This window comes from Mobula birostris, chromosome 7 (assembly GCF_030028105.1).
Source record: "Mobula birostris isolate sMobBir1 chromosome 7, sMobBir1.hap1, whole genome shotgun sequence".
Lineage (NCBI taxonomy): Eukaryota > Metazoa > Chordata > Chondrichthyes > Myliobatiformes > Myliobatidae > Mobula > Mobula birostris.
In genome coordinates, this window is record NC_092376.1 from 163,060,534 (window position 1) to 163,083,036 (window position 22,503).

The following is a 22,503-nucleotide window of genomic DNA, read 5'->3' on the forward strand; positions in this document are numbered from 1 at the left end:
AGAACAAACGGAGTTAGTAGGGTAATGCGAATGTATTAATCGTTATGCAAAACAAAGAACCTGGTTTCTCATACATAATGTTGACCCGTGGCTGTAAGTTTCAAGGTTCATTCCATGAAATCTCAATGCTGTCCATTGTCAGCTGTAAGGGTTAAACAGCAGCAAAATATGAATATAGTTTTGCAACAAAATATACACATTTATTGTGGAAAAATTAAGTAGGTTTCCTCCACATTAACTTCAAAGCAAAAGCAATTGATGCCAAAAAATGCTTATTCTTTTAATTTCTTTAGCCTTAATATCCTGCAGCTTAAACAGAACGTAAACAATAACACATGTAGGCAGCTTGTCAAATCCATTTTAAAGACAAACAAATGTGGACAAAAGGTGCGATAAGAAGGCAGGAAATGTATTAAATGTAAGAATATGCAGTACTTCCCAATAAACAGTTTATTTCAATTAGATACACAATAAACAAAAGAAATAATTAAATCACTAAATGTTATTGGAAAGCTGGAATCTAAAAGGTTTTTTACAATCACATTGGCACAACCTTCATCTATGAAGAGAAGCAAAAAATCCATATAATATTTTCAGAAATGCAGAGGAGCAGATGGAAACCTTGCAAATACAATGGCTAAATTGGAGCTGAGTGGTAGAACTGTGTTCTCTATTTATGATGTTTACAATTGTCCATAAAGCAAATTAGACGACAATTTATTGATAGCTGCACCTAATTACACATGTGCAAATGTCAGTTGTTATTTTTCTGCTTAACAATGAATATGGTGGCCCTCGCCATTAATCTTGCCAGAAAAATTGGTCCATTGATAATTAGAAAAAATAGATGTAACAAAATATATGGCATATCCAGCCTGAACATTTAAACTTTGAGGTAAATGGAGAATCAATTAGGTGAAGCAATTATTCTATTTCTGACTCAGGCTGAGGGTACAGCAACTGGCAAAATCTTTACCCCACCACAGTTTGTGGCCTAGAATATACTATCTTCGGCTTGTGTCAAATATACCTATTATAGCTCTTGCTGATGGGGAGTACACCATTCTAGTCATGACAGATGAGATGAAAACTCTCTGACACACTGATATGTAGTGATGGTTGAAACATGGGATAAAAAAGATAGTGCTCCATCATGGGCACTAGCCTCCCAACCAGTGAGGACATCTTCAGTAAGTGATGACTCAAGAAGGTTCCATCCAACATTAAGGACCCTCACCATTCTGGACATGCTCTCCTCACATGGCTACTATCAGGATGAAGATACAGGAGCCTGAAGACAAACACTCAATACTTTAGAAGTTTTGTCCCTCTGCCACTGGATTTCTAAACAGATCATGAACTTTACCTCACATTTCACTCTCTTATTGCACTTATTTTTTTTACTTCTTACTGTAATTTACAGTATTTTTTAATGTACAGAACTGCACTGCTGCTGAAAAGATTTCATGACATAAGTCAATGATATTAATTCAGATTCTGATTCTGAATGAGAGCCAGGAAGCTAAGAGAGTGTGACAAATGAGCTTGTTTGACATGAGGTGGCTGATGATGGATGGAGAAATCCAGATCATGGAAGTCTAGGGCTTCCCCTTTGGAACCAGTCCACTTGAGCCACAAACACAAAACCAAACAAAATCTTTGCAGGACATTTCAGTCTCTAGCTCTCTTTGCTGCATTTTTGCACCAATGAATAACCCATAATGGCTTCCCTTAGCAGGACAATGAATGACATATCATTAAGACAACAACACCATATTTAAAAGTCAATCACCACCCGTTGCTTTCCCTCGCAACCTCTGGAAGGCAACAGCAATAGTATCCTGTCTAAATGTGTGGAAGGCTGGTCAGCAAAAGTGTTAATTAACTAAGTATCTAACTTGTAATTTTCTATTTGAACTTTGTAACCCAATGTCCTAAGCTAAGACCTGCAGACAGCAAACAGTCTTTCATAATCAGGATGCAGCCGAAAAGAGGAACATGCGCACTCGTCTGTTCTGTAATTTAAAAATACCTTGGGTAACAGAATCATTTATATGCCAGTAGTCACATATATTTTCCTGCTTAGAAGTATAAATATATCCCAAGATTGTTCTGTAACTCAGAGCAAGGTCTCCATGACATTATGCAGAATAAAGGTATCACCACTTGAAGTTTGGTCTCTAGAGTCATTTTTCTCTGACAAAATGCATATGTCCACTTTCCATTAGTGAGTTAGATTAAAATTGATCCTTAAATTTGTTAATTTGCTAAATTTGTGAGATTACCTCAGGATTAGAAAGCTTTTCAAGTGGCATTATAAGATTCAAAGATTCAAAGTACATTTATTCTCAAAGTTTGTATGCAGTATATAAGAATTGCCGTTCCACAGACAGCCACAAAACAAAGCAACACCATGGAACCCATTCAAAGAAAACATCAAACACCCAATGAATAAAAAAAGAAAAAAAAATGTGCAAATAACAAAAAACAAGTGAAAAGCATAGAATATAAGACATCAAACCAAAAAGTCATTGAAACAGTCTAGAAATGTTCTGCTTTGTTCAGTTCAGTTCAATTTAGCACTGCGTCATTCATAGATCTAGAGAACAGTCAAATCTAGAGTGAGGAAAGATCAAATCTAATGAACTGGGTATTTATTCTAAGGACAACAACATGGCAAACATGGAAAATAGATTTTACATCACACACCTTGCTGAGTGATCATTTCAGTTACTTTTAATGGACTTGGGACTTTCAAATTTGATTTTGAAAGGAATTTGTTCTTATTGCCCATGGAGTAAAAAATACCAAAGCAATTTCTGGAAGTTACTTTGAACCATGCAGCACAGACTGAATAATTATGTGCATTATAAGAACGAATTAAGTTGAATACAGTACTGACATTGAAACAAGGTGCTTTGTAAACTGCATCTTTTGAATATGAAAGTCCCCAAATTAACACTCCTGTTCCCCAATTTTTTGGCTCAGTCTTCAAGTAAATCCAAAGACAATGCATGATTTGCCTTTAACGTACAGAACCAATACTTCATTAAGACAGGCATTCTTGCTCAAGACATATTATTTTATTATTCCCCTATTTAAGGAAGAATTAATATGAGAAGAGACAAGGACGAGAAAAGGTTGGCTGATCAAAGCATATCCCTCTGATAAACCAACTTTAAAGCCAGCACCTCTGCCATTGCAACTGCTGAGCAATACTAACAAGACAGAGGTACTTTGATTAATTCCAATCAATTATTTAACTGATGTAAAGACACTGAATTAAAAAAATCATTAAGTGATTAAAAAGATACATCTATAAGATCTGCAGTTACTGTCCACCTGGGAGCTAGACAATTATGTCTCACACAGCTGAGTTTCTAATTCTGTCAGCATGAAGGAAATTCAGAAAGTTGTTCATTATTATAATGAAAACAATATTAATTGCATGTTGTAATTTATTTAGAAAATGCTCTAAACTTAACTTATAAGGCTATTTCTGGAAGTATAATTTAAACATACCAAGATAATAAATAATGTAATAAGGTCTGTTATGCTTGTTTCTGGGTGATGGGATGAGATAGATCTCCACCAAAGGATGTATAAGGTGCTCCTTCCCTCTGCTAGCCTGTTGGTCACAAGTATCACCTTCTTAGCTCCCTGATTAGGGCGCTAGTGAAGCCATGGGAGTAAATGGTAGATGGTCATTTGAGCGGCTGGTGCATATCACAAGTCCTAGTTATGCGACAACTGACGCCATGCAAATAATCTCTGAAGAGTATTGGTAATGGCTGGAGTAACAGTCTTGTAAAGACACCGCCCAGAAGAAGGCAATGGCAAACCAGTTCTGTAGAAAAATTTGCAAAGAACGATTATGGTCAAAGACCATGATCACCCACATCATATAACATGTCGTTTATGTCAAATGTCTATTTGTGTCAAATGTGTGTCTATTTTGCAGCAATATAACAGTATCACAGGCAGCCTGAAGTATTTGGTTTGCCTTTTTAAAGCTGTGAATAGTTTAAAGTCTGAACATGTAAATTGCTCAAGTGTGCTATTTTGTGAATAAAACATTACCTCATGGACTCAAGAGAATGCAGATACTGGAAACTGGGACAAAAATGAAAATGCTGGAGCAACTCAGTGGGCCAGCATCTGTGGAGGGAAAAAATAGGCAGTTAACATTTTGAGTTGAGGAAAAGGAGAGGAGAAGTAGTCAGTATGAAGAGGTGAAAGGAAGGTGGGGAGGAAAAGCAGGCAAGTGGTAGATGTATTCAGCTGACAATGGGTGGTCGGAAGATAGAGGGGGGAAGAGTGGGAATAATGAATTGGAATTGGTTTATTATTGTCACGTTTTGAGACACAGTGAAGAGCTTGTCTGGCTGTTCATACAGATCAGATCATTGCATAGTGCATTGAGGTAGAATAATATAGAACAGTAACAATGCAGGAGGAGAAGCTAAGATGCCACCAGAGAGCTACTTCTTTGAGCTCATCTACAAAACAGCTTGAGTTCCTCTCCTTAATGTCTCTTCTTTCCATTTCAATGTGCCTGGGGTTCTGTTGGAGACTCTGATCTATAGCTGCACTCAAACTGCGGTTCTTCTCCATGGTGTGTTCCCACCCTTGGAGCTCGCTGAGTGGCCGTGTTTCCACCATCTCTAGCAGCGAGCCTGGAAGATGTGCACTTTCAGGGTCTGGCCTTGGGTGGCCCCTGTGGATGACTGATTCTTCACCGGTGTCACCGACTGAAGCGTCATAGGAGATCCAAACATTGAGAGGGCTGTCAGAGGCCTCTGCACCTGAGCCTTGTTTCATGCTGGTACTGATGGGGAATGGGTCAGACAGGTTGTTGTTCTCTTTAATCTGACTGTTTTGGCCTTCATGGAGCTGCTGCAGGATGGCGAGGAATTTTAGGGGACAGCAAAGCTTCGACAGAATCTTCCAGAGACTATTGCGGCTGACTGTCTCAAAGGCTTTGGTCTGGTCAATGAACACCACGTACAGTCCCATGTTCCTTTGACGACACTCCTCTTGTCTCTGGCGCAGGATGAAGATCATATTGGGTGCAGCACTATGCAGACACCAGCATCACTTGAGTCTTCTGCAAACCGCTGCACATAGCACATGGTCCTACTCATCAAAGTCAAGCCCCTCTATGCTCATCCGATGGCTCCAGCCTGTTGACAGACAGGGCAGCCACCATGAGGTGATGGACCGAGCACTATAAGAGCCTTTTTTGGAATAATCATTAAGTACCAGAAACATCCATTGAAATGATCCCCCAGCATGAGGTCAGGCTTAAGATTGATGGCTGGCCTTCTTTGGATGAAGACAAAGCCGTTATTTCTAAGCTGAAACGTCATAAAGCCCCAGGTATTGATGGTATCCCAGTGGAAGCATACAAAATGGGTGAAGACATTATCCTCAGCAAACTGATAAACCTGTTTCCACTCTGCTGGGAGAAAGGTTCAGTCTGAAATGACCAACACAATGATGTAATTGTCTCCCAGTACAAGCACAAATCGGATTGCTCAAACTACAGAGGTGTTACGTTGCTGTCTACCACTGGGAAAATACTCACCAGAGTTCTCATGGATAGAATTATTCCTACCATTGCCAAAGGCAACATCACAGAGAGTCGGTGTGAATTCATAGAACATAGAACATAGAAATTTACAGCACATTACAGGCCATTTGGCCCACAATGTAACCATGTAACCTATTCTAGAGACTGCCTAGGATTTCCATAGTGGGCAGCCCTCTATTTTTCTATGTACCTATCTAAGAGCCTCTTAAAATATCCCATTGTATCCCGAGTGAACAAAGGCATTCAAAAATCACTATTATTAATTACACAATATTCCTCCCTGTTAAGCTATAAATTCCAATTCAATATAGAATGCATCTCAACTTATATATTCAGTATACCGTATAATACACCTGCTATATAGATATCCACAGTGTAGTAAAATTTAAATTGTCCCATTCAGGTCTTAAGATCTAGTTGCTGTAGAGGATTTCTTATTCTTGTGGAATAATATCTTTCCTGACAAGGGAGAGGTCACTCTGCTTGGCAGGTGAGATTGTGGCTGTGAAGACTGTTCAAGTGAGTTTTTTTGGGTAGATGATTTGTTTACACTCCTTTGGCCACCAGACTTCTATTTGACAAAGTACTGTGGATTGAGTCCACAACAATGCACTTCCTAAAAAGGTGTGAATACCAGATGCTTCTGGCCCCGTAGTTTGACCAGATGCTGTGGTTTCGAAGACAGTATTATCTATACATTATAAATACTAATTGTCTTCTATGTTAGCACGTAAAATGCCAAATAAATGTATTGTGGATTTAACTAAAGGCTTTGGATACCAACCCAGGCATGTTGGCGTTGGAAGGAAAGGATGAAGTCAGAAGGTGTGATGTTTGTATGTAGCTTCAATAGGAAGCATTGTCTATGCATTGTCTATAACTTTTTAAGTAGCGATTGCCTTTGTGATTAGCATATAAATATCGAGCCCACATTGGGCTAGCAGACCTTTCTACCAAAAGCGTCTCCATCAGTATGATGCCTGTGTACCTTGTTGTGTCGAATAAAGAAGCTGCTTTGTATCTACCAGTGACTCTGTCTCTCTGGTGATTTCATCCACGCTACAACAATCTCAGTTTCTAGGGCTTCCCCTATGGTGGTTGTAAGAGTTGACTCTGACGCAGTAGGAAGTAGTTCAGGCAGGTTTAGAAACCTTTCTTCTCCTTTTCTGGACTTTTCTCTCTGGATCTATTTCAGTCCTTGCTTCTCCACTGGTCACGTTTCTCCTCTTGTTCACACCTTCCTCTTTCTCACTCTCATTCTTTCCCTTTATCTCTTCTCTCCTTTTCAACCTCTTGTTTTTCTTTTTCTCACCTTCCTTTTTCCTTCTCTAGTGATACCTTTGCACTTGCTAATTTCCTTCTCTTGTGATACCTTTGCACTTGCTAATTTCTCGAGAACTTGAGGCTCATTTATCCTCCATTTCCATAGCACTTCTGTCATCCTCTTCTTTCTTTTCCTTTTTTTTCCTTCTAGGATGTACATCTTGATCTTGGGAAAGTGCATTTAGTGCATGGGGGTATTCTCCTATTAAGCCCTTTATAATCTGATCTCTCTTTCTAGGTTTCCTCAATCATAACATCATCTAAAGAATCCTCTGTTTTCATATCTCCATTGACTCCTTTCTTTTTGGCCCGTTATCCAGGGCTTTTGTCCTTGTATCTAGTTTTACAGGCAGCATTTTAATCTCCCACTTGCAGTTCATAGAAAAACCTTGATACACACAGAGTAGATTCTAGTTCTTTATACTTATAAAACCTGAATACAGTACTTTAAATTTTCCTAAATCTCCTTGTGCTCTTTTCTGACTTAAAACCAAGCCACATTTTGGAAGTAACTGCCTGATTAACACATCAGAAACTTTCTCAGATGTGTTGCCTACAAAGACTGTTGTAGTCGGACCACTGCTTTTGTCACTTCCACGATTCCTCTGAGCAGCATGCTCCTTCCTTAGTCCAATGTGCCTTCCAACCAGAGGCACAGAGGTTGGCAACAATACCCATTTGGCATCGGTTGTGCAATGGTTCATGCTGTAGAGCATGGAGACAGTTGTGGCATTCTTAATTTGCTTTCAGTTGAAGCTAGTACTGGGGATGGAGCATAAAAATGGTGGACGGATCTCCAATTATGTCCACGCAATGCTGGCCCTCCTGTTTTTATCACATATAAGTCCAATGTGACCTGTTGGTTGTTGTATTGTATTCACTGTTACAAATGTCGTTCCCACAGGAGTTATCTTTTTCTCCAGTATAAATTCTTAGTTGTATATCTGCAGGCTTCAGTTCAGTATCTTTGAAATGTCATTCAAACTCACTTTGAAGAATGACTGAAACACCCAAGCCAGTGCCCAATTCCACTTTAATTATTGCTTGTCTATTGTTAGTTTTCATACATAAATCTCAAGGCAATTCAGTCCTGTGTCACTCTCATCATTATGAGATTTTTCATTAACAGCATACAGATTAGTTCTCTCTTTGAAACGACAACTTGACTTTTTATCTTTTTATTTCCCCTGTCCAGTCTATTTATTTTTGTCTACCCAATAGTCTCTTTGTATATGTCATACTTTGTTGGATTTTCTACAAGTTTCATCTTTAAACTTGCATTGTTCTGGAGTATATGAGCTTCTGCTGCAACAGTAACGCAATTTGTTTGGCTTGGCCAGTTTCTGTTCAGATATTTCAATTTTGTGCACACTTGCATTTATTCCTACCTGAACACATGTGTCTATGTCTGTAGTTTCCATTGAATACAGTTATTTCAATTGTTCTTTTAAATGTAAGTTGTATTTCATTTGGGTACTGTTTTTAAATGTTTTCTTGTAAGATTGCACAAACTAAATGATCTCTCAGTGCACCATTGATCCCATTACCAAACTGACAAAACGCAAACAAATTCTTCAAATCAACCACATAGGCAGAAATGGACTGCCCTTCCTTTTGATTCCACTTATGAAACCTAAAGTGGGCAGCAATTCAATGATGGTTAAGGTTTCAAATGTTCCTGCATTACTTCCACAATATCAGCAATGCTAATTTTGGCTGGTTTGTTTGGAACAATTAAAATTCGAAGCAAACTGTACGCCTTCAAACCCAATGCACTCAACAAAACTTGTATTTGTTTCTCCTTGGCTCTTTTATTTGCTTTGAAATATTGTTCAATCCACTCCATATATAATATCCAGTTATCTGATGTGAAATCAAACACATAAATTTTTCCAATGTAGCCAGCCATTTCTGCTCTATTTTGTTTAATGATTATTATCACCTTCTACTGATTGTTTATGAATACATGAATTTGTCTGTTTTCTGCCTTTTTCCTTACTCGACCAGGTCTTCCCTTTCAAAGAACACATGCTGCGATTTTTTTTAACTCAAAGATCTTGCTGCATTTTTTTTTTCAACTCAAACCCCTCACTGCACTTCAACAGATATTTAGGTAGTTGTCTCGGGTTTATTTTTAAAATAATTCATTGCCACTGTTATGGTTTGTAACTTCAAATCAAAAACCTAAAAGATGTGAGCACAGGAGAATGGATCTTAGTATTTTTTTAATTTTAAGCAAGACACACACTTATCACATAGCAGCATAAAGTATGCCCTTTACATACTTTTACATACTGTATACCTCATAATTATTGTCACTTGGAATGTAAGAAGCCTATATCAAGCAGAAAGATTGGACAATGTGATAAATGAATGGAAATACTAAAGATTAACATCATAGGAATTAGCAAAGTTCATTGGATAGGTGCTGGAACATGTCAGAATAGAAATAAAACACTAATTTATTCTTGTGGAACATCCCATACTAATGGAATAGGAATTATTATGGATGAAAACATGGCAAAAAGTGTTTTAGGACATTGGGCAATATCAGAAAGAGTGCTCCTTGTTAGATTCAGAGGACAACCATTTGATTTAGCAATTATACAGGTATATGCACCAACAACAGATGGAACAAATGAGGATATAGATAAATTCTATGAAGAGCTTGAACAAGCAAGGAATGGATGCCAATCTCAAGATATTGTTATTGTCATGGGCAACCTAAATGCTAAAGTAGGACAAGGTGCTGATGGAAATACCATAAGAAAAGTTGGACTAGGGGAAAGAAATGAAAGAGGTGAGAAATGGGTAGAATGGTGCAAGATGAATAATTAGGTCATTATGAATACCTACTATAAAAACCACTTGTGGACCTGGAAAAGTCCAGGTGATAACACCAAAAATCAAATTGACTTTATTACTATAAACTAAAGATTTAGAAACTCAGTGACTCAATGCAAAACATATCCAGGTGCAGACTGTAATAGTGACCATAACCATAAGCGACCGTAAGTGACTGTAATAGTGACCAAAACCCAGTAGTATGTCATGTAAAAGTAAAACTTAAAAAACTAAAGAAGCAAAAACCTGAACAATCCCTTGACTACTTGCAATTAATTAAAGAAGAAAACTTAAGACAAAAATTTACAATTGAAGTAAGGAATAGATTTCAAAGTCTAGAAATAGAATCTGTTGAAGATGATAGCAATCATGTAGAAATGAAATTTAACTCTCTAAAGGATGCCTTGGTAGAATCAGCAAAGTCAGTGATTCCTAAAAAAGAAAAAAGCACAAAGAATAAATGGATGGCAGATGAAATCAAAAATCTAATGGAAGAAAGGAGATGGAAGAAAGCAAATCCCATAGAATATAAGTCCTTAGACAAAAAAGATAAAAGCTTATGTCAAAAAACCAAAGAAGGATGGTTAAACCAGGAATGTGAGCAAATAGAAAGAATCCCTATTACTGATCCAAAAAGGTTACATCAACAAATCAAGAATATCACTGATAAAAAGCTCCTCTGTTCTTCAGGTGGATGTTTGAAAGCAAAGGACGGTACCATTATCATGGAAAAAGATGAGATTATGAACAGATGGACTGAGTATATTCAGGAATTGTTTGAAGACTATCGAGGTGAAAAACCAGAAATTAAGAAAAACATTGAAGGTCCAAGTATTTTAAAATCTAAAGTTCGTGATGCAATAAATAAGATGAAGAAAGGAAAGGCAGCAGGTACTGATGAATTAGTAATATAACAAATTATTGCCCTTGAAGATTATGGAATTGAAAAACTTACTGATTTAATCAATGACATTTATGAGACTGGAATAATACCAGAAGAGATGAAAAAATCAGTATTTATCACTCTTCCTAAGAAACCCGGAGCAATAGAATGCGAATTACATAGGATCATAAGTTTAATGAGTCATATCGCCAAGATACTTCTAAAATTTTTGATGACAAGAGCTAAAAGTGAGATACAAGCTGAAATAGGCAAAGAACAATGTGGTTTTGTGAAAGACAAAGGTACAAGAAATGTAATATTGATGTTAAGGATACTATCAGAACGAGCTATTCAAGTGCAAAAAGATTTGTTTGTTTGTTTTATCGACTACACAAAAGCATTTGATAAAGTGAAGCACAGTAAGTTATTTGAAATATTACAGAAAACTCTAGATCTAGATTCGAAAGACCTCCGCCTAATCAGAAATCTGTACTGAGAACAAACTGCCGCTGTAAGAATAGATGGAGAAGTGAGTCAGTTTATGAAAATCAAGAGAGGCATTAGACAAGGGTGTGTTTTCTCCCCTGATTTATTTAATGTGTACAGTGATACAATATTACAAAAAATAAGCCATCTTGGGAATCAAAGTTGGTGGTGAAAACATCAATAATTTCAGATTTGTAGATGACACTGTGTTAATTGCAAGTACGGAGGAAGAACTACAAAACTTAATTGATATAGTTGTTGAAGAAAGTGCAAAAATGGGTCTATCTCTCAATTCTAAAAAGACAGAATGTATGGTGATATCCAAAAAGGAGAATCCTACTGAGAATAAATGGGGAAGACAAAAAACAAGTACAGAACTTTTGCTACTTAGGAAGCTGGGTGACATCAGATGGCAGGTACGACATGGACATCAAAAGAAGAATAGGGATGGCTAAAGACACCTTTACGAGAATGAAGAGTATGCTGACCAATACTAAACTAGGCATGACAACCCGCCTCAGAGTACTAAAATGTTACGTTTATCCAGTTATGTTATATGGCTCAGAATGCTGGACAATATCTAGTAACATAAGGAAATGAATTGAAGCAGCAGAGATGTGGTTTTTGAGGAGGATGCAAAGAATATCATGGGACGAAACAAATATCTAACGAGGATGTCATGAACAGAGCAAACACAAAAAGAAAGATAATGTATGAGATCATGAAAAGGCAACATAGCTTCATTGGACATGTGATTAGGAAAGAGGAGTTAGAATGCATGGTAATTATGGGAAAGATTGAAGGGAAGAAAGCAAGAGGAAGACAAAGACAAATGATGATGGAGACAGCAGCCAGAGAACTAGAAATGAATACCAATGAATTGATCCACTTGACCCAAAACAGGAGTCTGTGGGGCATGGCAGTCCAAGCTCAAACTGGGCACTGCACCTGATGATGATGACAATACCTCATAATGGATTATTTAAACAAACAATGCTTAATCAACAACATATTTACAATATTACTCAAATATTATTGAAATATTAAACAAACAACAACCTTGTTTTTTCAAAAAGCAAAATGAGAATTATTTAGCTGAGAGTGAAGATGGGGTCTCTTATCCTGATCATGACTTTCTGGCAGTACAACACTCTATCTATACTCAGTTTCACTCCAAATTTTGGTGCATGCATGCAACCTTCTAAAATAAGAGTGCTCCCTTTGTAACACTCCTGCAGTCATGATCTCTGAATCTACATTGTGGAGGTCCTTGCACTTTCTTTATCTACCTGCACTGCATTTTCTCTGCAACTGTACCACTATATTTTGCATTCTGTTTTCTTTCTTTACTATCTTAAAGTTATTATGTATAGTGTGATATGTCTGGACGGCATGCAAAACAAAAATTTTACACTGTATCTCTTTACATTTGACAATAATAAACCAATATGAGTGTCAATACTATTCAAAATAGAATTACTAGAAGGTAAGCCTCAGTCGATAATGCTAACAGATTATACAACAGTGACAGTGCCTTCTAGGCTGCCTTCAAAATAAGTTTCATTAAAGTCATTGGAACGGAATTTTGGAACTAGAGTTGAATAGATTGTCAATATTATGTAGCATGATTGGCACCACTAACAGGGCATGAAATTTTAAGGAGATATACTTCAATGGTATAAATTCAGAGGTCTCTGATATCAATACTGTATAATGAAGTGAAATACAGTAGAATTTTCCAGTATAGAGCTGATATATGTCAGAGTCTAACTTAGTGAACCTGAAAGAAAAAAAAAACAAACTTCAGATATGAGCAAGAAAATGAGCACTGATAGAAAGGCTATTTTTAAATGTAAAAAAATAATAATAATAGGTGATATAGACAATACTTAGCCAGGAAATTGTGAAATCCCATTTAGATTTCACAAGTGAGGAATTGCATCATAAATCACTTGTGTCCTCATCCCTCAGGAGTTATTGGGTCATCTTCTCCGGTGGAATATAAATGGGATTTTATGATTTGCTTGTAAGTGTTGTCTGCAACTACAATTTTCTAATGTGTGGGAGAAAATAGGTATAGGAAGAATTTGAAACAACACACATATAAGCAGTAAATATTATTGTAAAGGAACCTTTCACTTCTTCAGATAGATTTCTCATAAACCCAAGAATCCTCATTCAAGAGGCTGTAAGATGTCAGGCAAAAGGCATCTCTACACATTCAATCAATTCCACAGCTTGGTCAACTAATTTCCTCAGTTTTTGCAACCTGCTATTCCAAGTCAAAAGAAACAAACTTGCACCAGTCATTAAAAGGAATTAGTATCTAAATCTCACACCTGTGCACTTGCATCTTTCAATCCTTATGCAAATGACTATGATTACAAAGCTATTCTTCAAACAATTTGTGACCTTCAGTTTTGAAAAGATCATGGTGTGTGAAATTATCAGTAATGCTATTGTGCAAACATTTTTCATGCATCACATCTCCCTGCGCAATATTTATTTTAAAAAAGCTTACACATATGCATTCATGAATTACTTAAAACTGTATTGACATGCTGGAGAGAAATCTATTTCTCACTCTTTCCATTCAGTATAGGTTGGTGTGGTAGTACCTTCGGATATACCCTGGAGATCTCACACAGCTCAACTAGACTGGTGATGGAGTCTTCCTACGTATAATTGCACACACTCCCAGCAGACCTGTGCCTTACTGATAGCCACCCCTGCAGTGTGCTTTGTACTGAAGGATAAGAGCAGGTTCTCTGAATCCCCATGAACTACAGATGAACAGGAAAGAGAACTCGTCCATCAGCCCAAAAGTGCCATCTCTTCTTAACATAAGTGCCTTCACTTAATGCAATGGGGTACGTTCAGGAGGGGCTTCTAAAAGGTGATGCACTGACTCTGCCGTCTCTCTCCTGGGTGGCGGCATTTGAGATTTCAGAACGTGAGGTGGCTATTCTGACAAAACTTCAAAATGGAAAAGAATGCATTGCACTAGAAAAAGTGTAATGCCTTTTTTTGAAACGTATACACCAAAATATGTAGTGAAATGCATTGTTTTGAGTCAAATCAAATCAACGAGTGTTATGCTGGGCAGCAAGCAAGCGTTGCTATGCTTCTGGTGCCAGCAACGCATGCCCACAACTCAGATATCTGAACCATACATCTTTGAAATGTGTGAGGAAACTGGAGCACCAGGAGGAAGCCCATGTTTTCACAGGGAGAGTTTACAATCTCCTTACAGACAGAGACATTGAATTGAACACTGATCTTAGAGTTGGCGCTGCAAAGCATTGTGTAAACCATTATGCCACCATGCTTCCTCAGTTTAGAACCCCCAGATCCTCTTTGCTTCTTCCTTACAATCCATACCACCACCTTGAATTTGAACAGTAGCAACTCAATATTTGGTCCTCTCATCTAAACCAGGGGTTCCCAACCTTTTTTGCACCACGGAACGGTTTAATATTGACAATATTCTTGCGGACCGGCAGACTTGGGGGGGGGGGGTGTTCAAGTAGGGTTAAACTCACCTGAACATATCTTTTACATTTAGGGTTGCCAACTTTCTCACTCCCAAATAAGGAACAAAAGTAGCAGTCAAATATGGGACACTTGGGTTTACCCCGAGAAAGACTGCAATGACCATGAAGCCTTGCGCGAGCATCCGTGTGCACATGCCTGACGTGCGCATATGTGATGTGCGCACGCGCGTATGTACCAATTTTTTTTTCCCACAAATCGGTTTTGGCTTAATCTTCCCGACTACACTGTACATACATTATTTCTACTTTAGATAGGCTGTGTATTTATCATATCATTCCTGCTTTTACTATACGTTAGTGTTATTTTAGGGTTAATGTGTTATTTGGTATGATCTGGTAGGTTATTTTTTGGGTCTGGGAACGCTCAAAAATTTTTCCCATATAAATTAATGATAATTGCTTCTTTGCTTTACGCCATTTCGACACGAAAGGTTTCATAGGAACGCTCAACCTTAGCGGGGGAAATACAGGATAAGGGCGGTCCCGTATGGGACAAACAAATTTAGCCCAATATACAGGATGTCCCGGCAAATATGGGGCAGTTGGCAACCCTATGTTCAAGTTCAACAGTGCATGACGGGGAATGAGGAAAGGTGCAGCTGACTCACATCATTTCCTCGTGGCCCAGTAGCACATGCTTTGTGACCCGATACCGGTCTGCGGCCCGGTGGTTGGGGACCGCTGATCTAAACCATCGATACAGATTGCAAATTTAAAATGCAAGCTGTCCCTTTAAACTTGCACTGTATTGTAATACGGACTGTGGGCTAGCTATTTGACTGGACAGGAAAGATTACACAAGAACACAAGAAAGCATGGGATACCTGCCCCATCATTCAATATATCATTGATCTATGCTGGCTTCAACTCCTCTTTTCTCCCAGTTTTCCATTGCCCTTATTTTCCTTATCTTCTAAAAATGTATTTGCCTTCATAGAGTCAAAGAGTCAAAGGACACTACAACACAGAAATGAGCCCTTTGGCTCAGCTTGTCTGTGTCAAACGACTATTCTGCCTGCACTCAAACTATATCCATCGAAGCCCCTCCATGGACTGATCCAAATATTTCTTAACAATTGGAATTACCTGAATGACTCCTGACCATCCAGCTTCCATGACTATCTCGGGGTAGAAAATTTCAGTTCAAGTTCAAGTTTAATTGTCATTCAACCATGCATGGGTACCCATCAATACGCCAAAGGAAACAGTGTTACTCTGAAGCCAAGGTGCAAAACACAGCACCAACAGTCATTCATAGCACAAGGCAAACATAGCATATATGTAAGACACTGGTAAAATCACACACAGAAATAAACTACTGTCCAAGTACCCGCGTCCAGGAATCTTGTAGCAGTCTGCAGTTGAACACAGTACCTCTTGTCTTCTGCAAATTGAACACTAGAGGGCAGCAGCAACTCCAGCGTGAACACTGTGCCGCAACACCTCCGGCAGTCCAGTGGAGTGCGTCATCTCCAATGCCTCCATTTGCCAATAAGACAGTGAGCCGCATCCCATATTACCAATGTCCAACAGGGTCTTGTGATCACAAAGGAAGTGACTAAGACAGTTACTCACTGTTAGGCTACACACTGCCTTTGCGCATTGACGCCTCTCTGACGCAGGCAGCAGCATGATCTATATCAGGTCCAGCTCCTTCAGTCTCTTTGCCAATGAGCAACTTGCTGATGGGGTAGACCTGCAGGACCTTAAATCCTTGAGGTCCAGTCGGCTCTTGTGATTGTAACAAATATGTTTTAAAAAAAGTTAATGACACCTTTGGATGGCCCCATACAAGCTGCTGCGTCTGAACAGGCTGCCATCTTTTCAGAGGTGTAAGAGATTAATTGATCACTTCATGATGACATTTCTGCGTACCTCTATTTTAACTGGCTACTTATCTTGTAGTAATGTTACTTCATTCAAGGCAGTCCTGGTAGTGAGAAAGGATTTGGAAAATTAGGGAATATGTGTCATGTATTGAAAAAGGATTTCTGTTTTAATTTCTCCTTAGTCCCTCTGAGTGTTAGGTGCCATCTTATCAGGTCTGGTATCTGTTAGCATTAAAAATTTTCAGCCTGTCTTGCAGGCATTTCTGTTTACTTTTTCCCCTGTCCCAAAAGCAGAGAAATGCACTAGGGTTGAGATGTACAGAGCTACGAAAGCACCAACAATAACCCTCAAGTATTATTTCTGTATCAGTGCATGAGTAAACAAACATTCATCATGCAGACAAGTTCTCTTCGAAGGATTTATGGTACGAAGCATTTGTAGATGTCAGTATGACAAGAGCTCCTGCAGTAATTTGCACTATGAATGCATGGCCTGTTCCGATAGGGTTTGCATTCTAAGCAACCTAAGAAGCTGTACGTTTGTCTGATTTGCAAAGGACATCGGTTAATATATAACAAGCAGCTTTGTGGTTTCCTAAAGGATAAACATACTTCAGCAGCCTACTCAGTTTGTATATATGCCCCCAAATTTCGGGAATTGTAGGTACTGTTAATTTGATGTTGGTCACTGTCTCTTCATGGCTGTGCTGCACTGGAATTATTGGGAGTATCACACAGGACATTTATTCTGGCTCGGTCCCAAGAGAGTTCACATGTCAATCAGTGATTTGGTCTGCTAAAATGATGTCCCATTTATTTTGCAGTTTCATTTGCTGCTCTTGATATTAAAATGTTTGCACTGCTGGTCGGGTGGTGGGGCCATTAAGAGGGAATTCAAAATAAGGCAGATTGGGAGGATAAGAATCCTTCCTATCATATGAGGGCATGAGGTAGAATTTGTTCAGATATACCATAGTAAGCATCTTGTTTGGATGCATCATGGCTTGGTATGGTAACTGCAGAGATGTGGACACAGCTCAGCCCATCCTAGAAACCAGCCTCACTTTATGGCCTCTGTCTATACTTCCTGCTGTCTTGGTGAAGCAGCCAATATAATTAGAGAATTTACCCACCTGGATATCCCTCTTCTCCTCTTTCCAATTGGCAGAAGATACTAAAGTAATGAACAATTTCCTAGTACAATAACATGAACTCTTGACCTCATAATCTACTTCCTTAAGTCCAGGTGCCTTAGTATCACCCTGCAACTGAAACTCTTTTGCATTCTGTTTCTCTTATACTACCTCAATATTAGGGTGGCAGGGTGGAGATAGGTCTCTACCAAAGGAAGTGTAAGCCGCTTCTTCCCTCCGCTAGCCTGCAGGTCACCTTTGGGCAAGGTGTAGTATCTGCTCATTGTAGTACTGATCAGGGTCAGGTGAAGCCATGAGAGCAGGTGGTGGAAAGTTGTACGAGCAGCTGACACATATCATAGGTCCTGGTTATGTGACCAATGGCGTCAGACAGACAATCTCTGTAATCTATTGATAATGGCTGGGGTGATCTGTCTTGTAAAGGCACTGTCCAGAAGAAGGCAATGGCAAACCACTTCTGTAGAAAGATTTGCCAAGAACAATCATAGTAGTCATAGTCATAGTCATAGTCATACTTTATTGATCCCGGGTGAAAATGGTTTTCGTTACAGTTGCACCATAAATAATTAAATAGTAATAAAACCATAAATAGTTAAATAGTAATATGTAAATTATGCCAGTAAATTATGAAATAAGTCCAGGACCAGCCTAATGGCTCAAGGTGTCTGACCCTCCAAGGGAGGAGTTGTAAAGTTTGATGGCCACTGGCAGGAATGACTTCCTGTGACGCTCTATGTTGCATCTCGGTGGAATGAGTCTCTGGCTGAATGTACTCCTGTGCCCAACCAGTAGATTATGTAGTGGATGGGAGACATTGTCCAAGATGGCATGCAACTTGGACAGCATCCTCTTTTCAGACACCACCATCAGAGAGTCCAGTTCCATCCCCACAACATCACTGGCCTTACAAATGAGTTTGTTGATTCTGTTGGTGTCTGCTACCCTCAGCCTGCTGCCCCAGCACACAACAGCAAACATGATCGCACTGGCCACCACAGACTCGTAGAACATCCTCAGCATCGTCCGGCAGATGTTAAAGGACCTCAGTCTCCTCAGGAAATAGAGACAGCTCTGACCCTTCTTGTAGACAGCTTCAGTGTTCTTTGACCAGTTCAGTTTATTGTCAATTCATATCCCCAGGTATATGTAATCCTCCACCATGTCCACACTGACCCCCTGGATGGAAATAGGGGTTACCGGTACCTTAGCTCTCCTCAGGTCTACCACCAGCTCCTTAGTTTTTTTCACATTAAGCTGCAGATAATTCTGTTTACACCATGTGACAAAGTTTCCTACCGTAGCCCTGTACTCAGCCTCATCTCCCTTGCTGATGCATCCAACTATGGCAGAGACATCAGAAAACTTCTGAAGATGACAAGACTCTGTGCAGTAGTTGAAGTCCGAGGTGTAAATGGTGAAGAGAAAGGGAGACAAGACAGTCCCCTGTGGAGCCCCAGTGCTGCTGATCACTCTGTCGGACACACAGTGTTGCAAGCACATGTACTGTGGTCTGCCAGTCAGGTAATCAAGAATCCATGACACCAGGAAAGCTTCTACCTGCATCGCTGTCAGCTTCTCCCCCAGCAGAGCAGGGCGGATAGTGTTGAACGCACTGGAGAAGTCAAAAAACATGACCCTCACAGTACTCGTGGTCATGAGACCATTATTGCCCATGTCATATGACACGACACATAATGACGATGACCTCAATATAATGATGTGATGTAAAGTATGGATGGCATGCAAAACCAATTTTTTCACTCTACCCCAGTACCTGTATAATAATAAATCAATTTGCCAATTTACCTTTAGACGTTATCATAGCTTTGAGGTACAACGATGCTGACCTTGGTACTCCTGTCACTGTGATCCCTTTGTACCACACATCAATAACGCAATGAGTAAGTCAATAACACCATGACCATTACAAGCCAACAGTATACCTTGTTTGTACCGCTGGTTGTCAGAATGTGATGAAAGAAAGAGAAATTCAGTGCAGCCTATTAAATAAAGGTGGCCACAAAAAGAAAAGGATTTTTTTAGATCATTAAATATAATTCAATTATTTAAAAAAATATATTACATGTTGAGTGTGTTTATACCTTTAGGTTGTATACTTATTGTGTCATATGAATTTTAACATATTGTATCACCCATTGTTAATTAAGTGATGACTGCCTCAAAGGAAAAACAATTGTAAGAAGGTCCATTTTTGATTTTTGTCTTTCTGAACAGCAAAACAGAAGTATCTACAGATAAAGCAGTCAAGTTTTCTACAGACCAGAGAACCATTCCAGATAGGCATAAAGCAAACAGAGGAAATCTACTGTCAGGATGGTAATCTTTTCAGATCAGAGATCACCTCAGCAACATGACCTCACATGTCGAAAATTCATGTCTTGTGACTTGAGAGATTTACACTTTTTGTTGGTTTTCTTTGGTCACAGCTTAACAATAAGGATTTGAAAATTATGTAAATTATTGGTAACAATAATGCATGATTAGAAACAGCTACAGTTAATTTATAAAATAATGAAGAACCTACATCACTCTCTGTAGATGCTTGTCTGCTATGTATTTTCAGAATTCCTGATTTTTATTATCATAGAGCGTAAGGTTCACTGACCATACATTTTCTTTGCTTCTATTCTATGTAAAGTAAGAAAAAAAAAATCAGAAGAAAATTGTGAAGGTTTGAGAGTCAGAAAGTGGTGAATCTGTGGAATTCATTGCTACAGGTGGCTGTAGGAACCAAATCATTGGGTGTATTTAAGGTAGAGGTTGATAGACTCTTAATTATTCAAGGCATGAATAGTTACAGGGATAAGGCAGGAGATTGTGGCTGAGAGGGAAATGGAGTAATCATGATGAACTTGTGGAGCAGACTTGTTGGGCTAAATGGCCTAATTCTGCTTCTATGTCTTATGGTCTTATAGCCTTATGATTGTATAAAGTGATCATTTCACTACTTTTACTTCCACGGTTCTCCATTGGCCCATGAGTAGAGGGCAGCTACTCCCCAAGTGCACAGCAATAGAGGAACAGCTCCAAAATATTGCTCAGAAAGTCCAGCTGCTCAACATCAGTGAAGTGTTTGTCTGCGAATCTGCTGGGGTCGTACATTGTGTCTGGTGCTACCAATGCGGTCTCCTCTACATTGGTGAGATTCATTATAAATTAGGGGACCACTTTATTGAGCACATCTGCCACAAGCGGGACTTCTCAACGGCCAAACATTTTAATTCTGATTCCCAATTCCTGTTCTGACATTTCAGTCTATGGCCTCCTCTTGTGCCAAGGTAAGTCCACCCTCAGGATGGAGAAGAAACACCTACATTTTTTCTCCAACCTGATGGCATGAATCTTCTCCAGCCCTTGAGCTTTCCCATCTACCTGGCTTCACCAATAACCTTCTAGTCAACTTCCTTCCCCTCCCCGCAGCATTTTATTCTGGAATCTTTCCCCTTTCTTCTCAAACCTCAGCCCAAAACGTTGACCCTTTATTCATTTCCATTGATCCAGCCTGACCTGTTGAGTTTTCCCTGCATTTTGTGAGTGTTACCTTAGTTTTTGTTTGTATCATATCAACAAGCCTTTCAGTTTGGTACTTCAGTTTCCTCCAAGATAACACATATAGAATTCATTAAGTATGTTTGTAAATGCTCAATGATATAACATAAGACGCTATCTTCTTAATGCTGGAACTAGAGATAAGAATCAGATTAATATGTGTAATAACAACACATGTAACTAGTTAGATGCATAATGCAGCACACTGCATACTGGTAATTGACTATGTGTTGGTGAGATCAGCATCGTTACTACTGCTAAATTTTCAAGTGCTGATTGGACTCAATGCCAGTCTGTGACTGGGCGTCAATCTGATTTTCTAACTAGCATTTCAATACTAATAAATTGGGTTAAACTTTTGAGATACTGTGAAATACATCCAATATTTTTAAAATTTTGCACATATAAATTCTTATCACAAGAGGTTCTGAAGATGCTGGATATCCAGAGTAACACACAAAAACTGTTGGAGGAACTCAGCAAGTCAGGCAACATATATGGAAAGGAATAACAAGCTGACATTTTAGGCCAAGAACCTTGCTCCAGACGATTCATCAAGATAAGTTCTGATCACTTCTCTGAAGAAGTATTTTCAAACAACAAACTACTTAATGGAATGGTCTGGTTTCATCTATATGCAGTTATATGTAGGGACCAATGACGTGGGTAGGAGGAGTGAGAGGTGAGTTTAGGGAGTTAGGCGCCAAATTAAAGGACAGGACCTCCAGGATAGCAATCTCAGGATTACTACCAGTGCCACGGGCAGGCAGGTTTAGAACTGGTAAGATAGCGCAGAACAACACGTGGCTGAAGACATGGTGCAGGAGGGAGGACTTCAGATTTATAGATAATTGGGCATTTTTCCAGGGAAGGTGGGACCAGCTCCAGCGGGACGGTCTACATCTGAACTGGAGGAGGACAAATATTCTTGCAGGTAAGTTTGCTAGAGGCACTCTGTTGGATTTAAACTAGATACGGGAGGGGAGGGGAACCAGAGTGTAGGAACAGATGTAGGAAGAAAAAGAAAATAGTAAAGTTGTTTGCACTGTCAGTGATAGACAGAGAGTAAGAGGTGGAAAATTTCTTAAACGCATTTATTTTAATGCAAGGAGCATTATAAGAAAGGTGGATGAGCTTAAAGCATGGATTGATAACTGGAAGTATGATGTGGTAGCTATTAGTGAAACATTGTTACAGAAGGGGTGTGATTGGCAACTAAATATTCCTGGATTTAATTGCTTCAGGTGTGATAGAATCGGAGGGACAA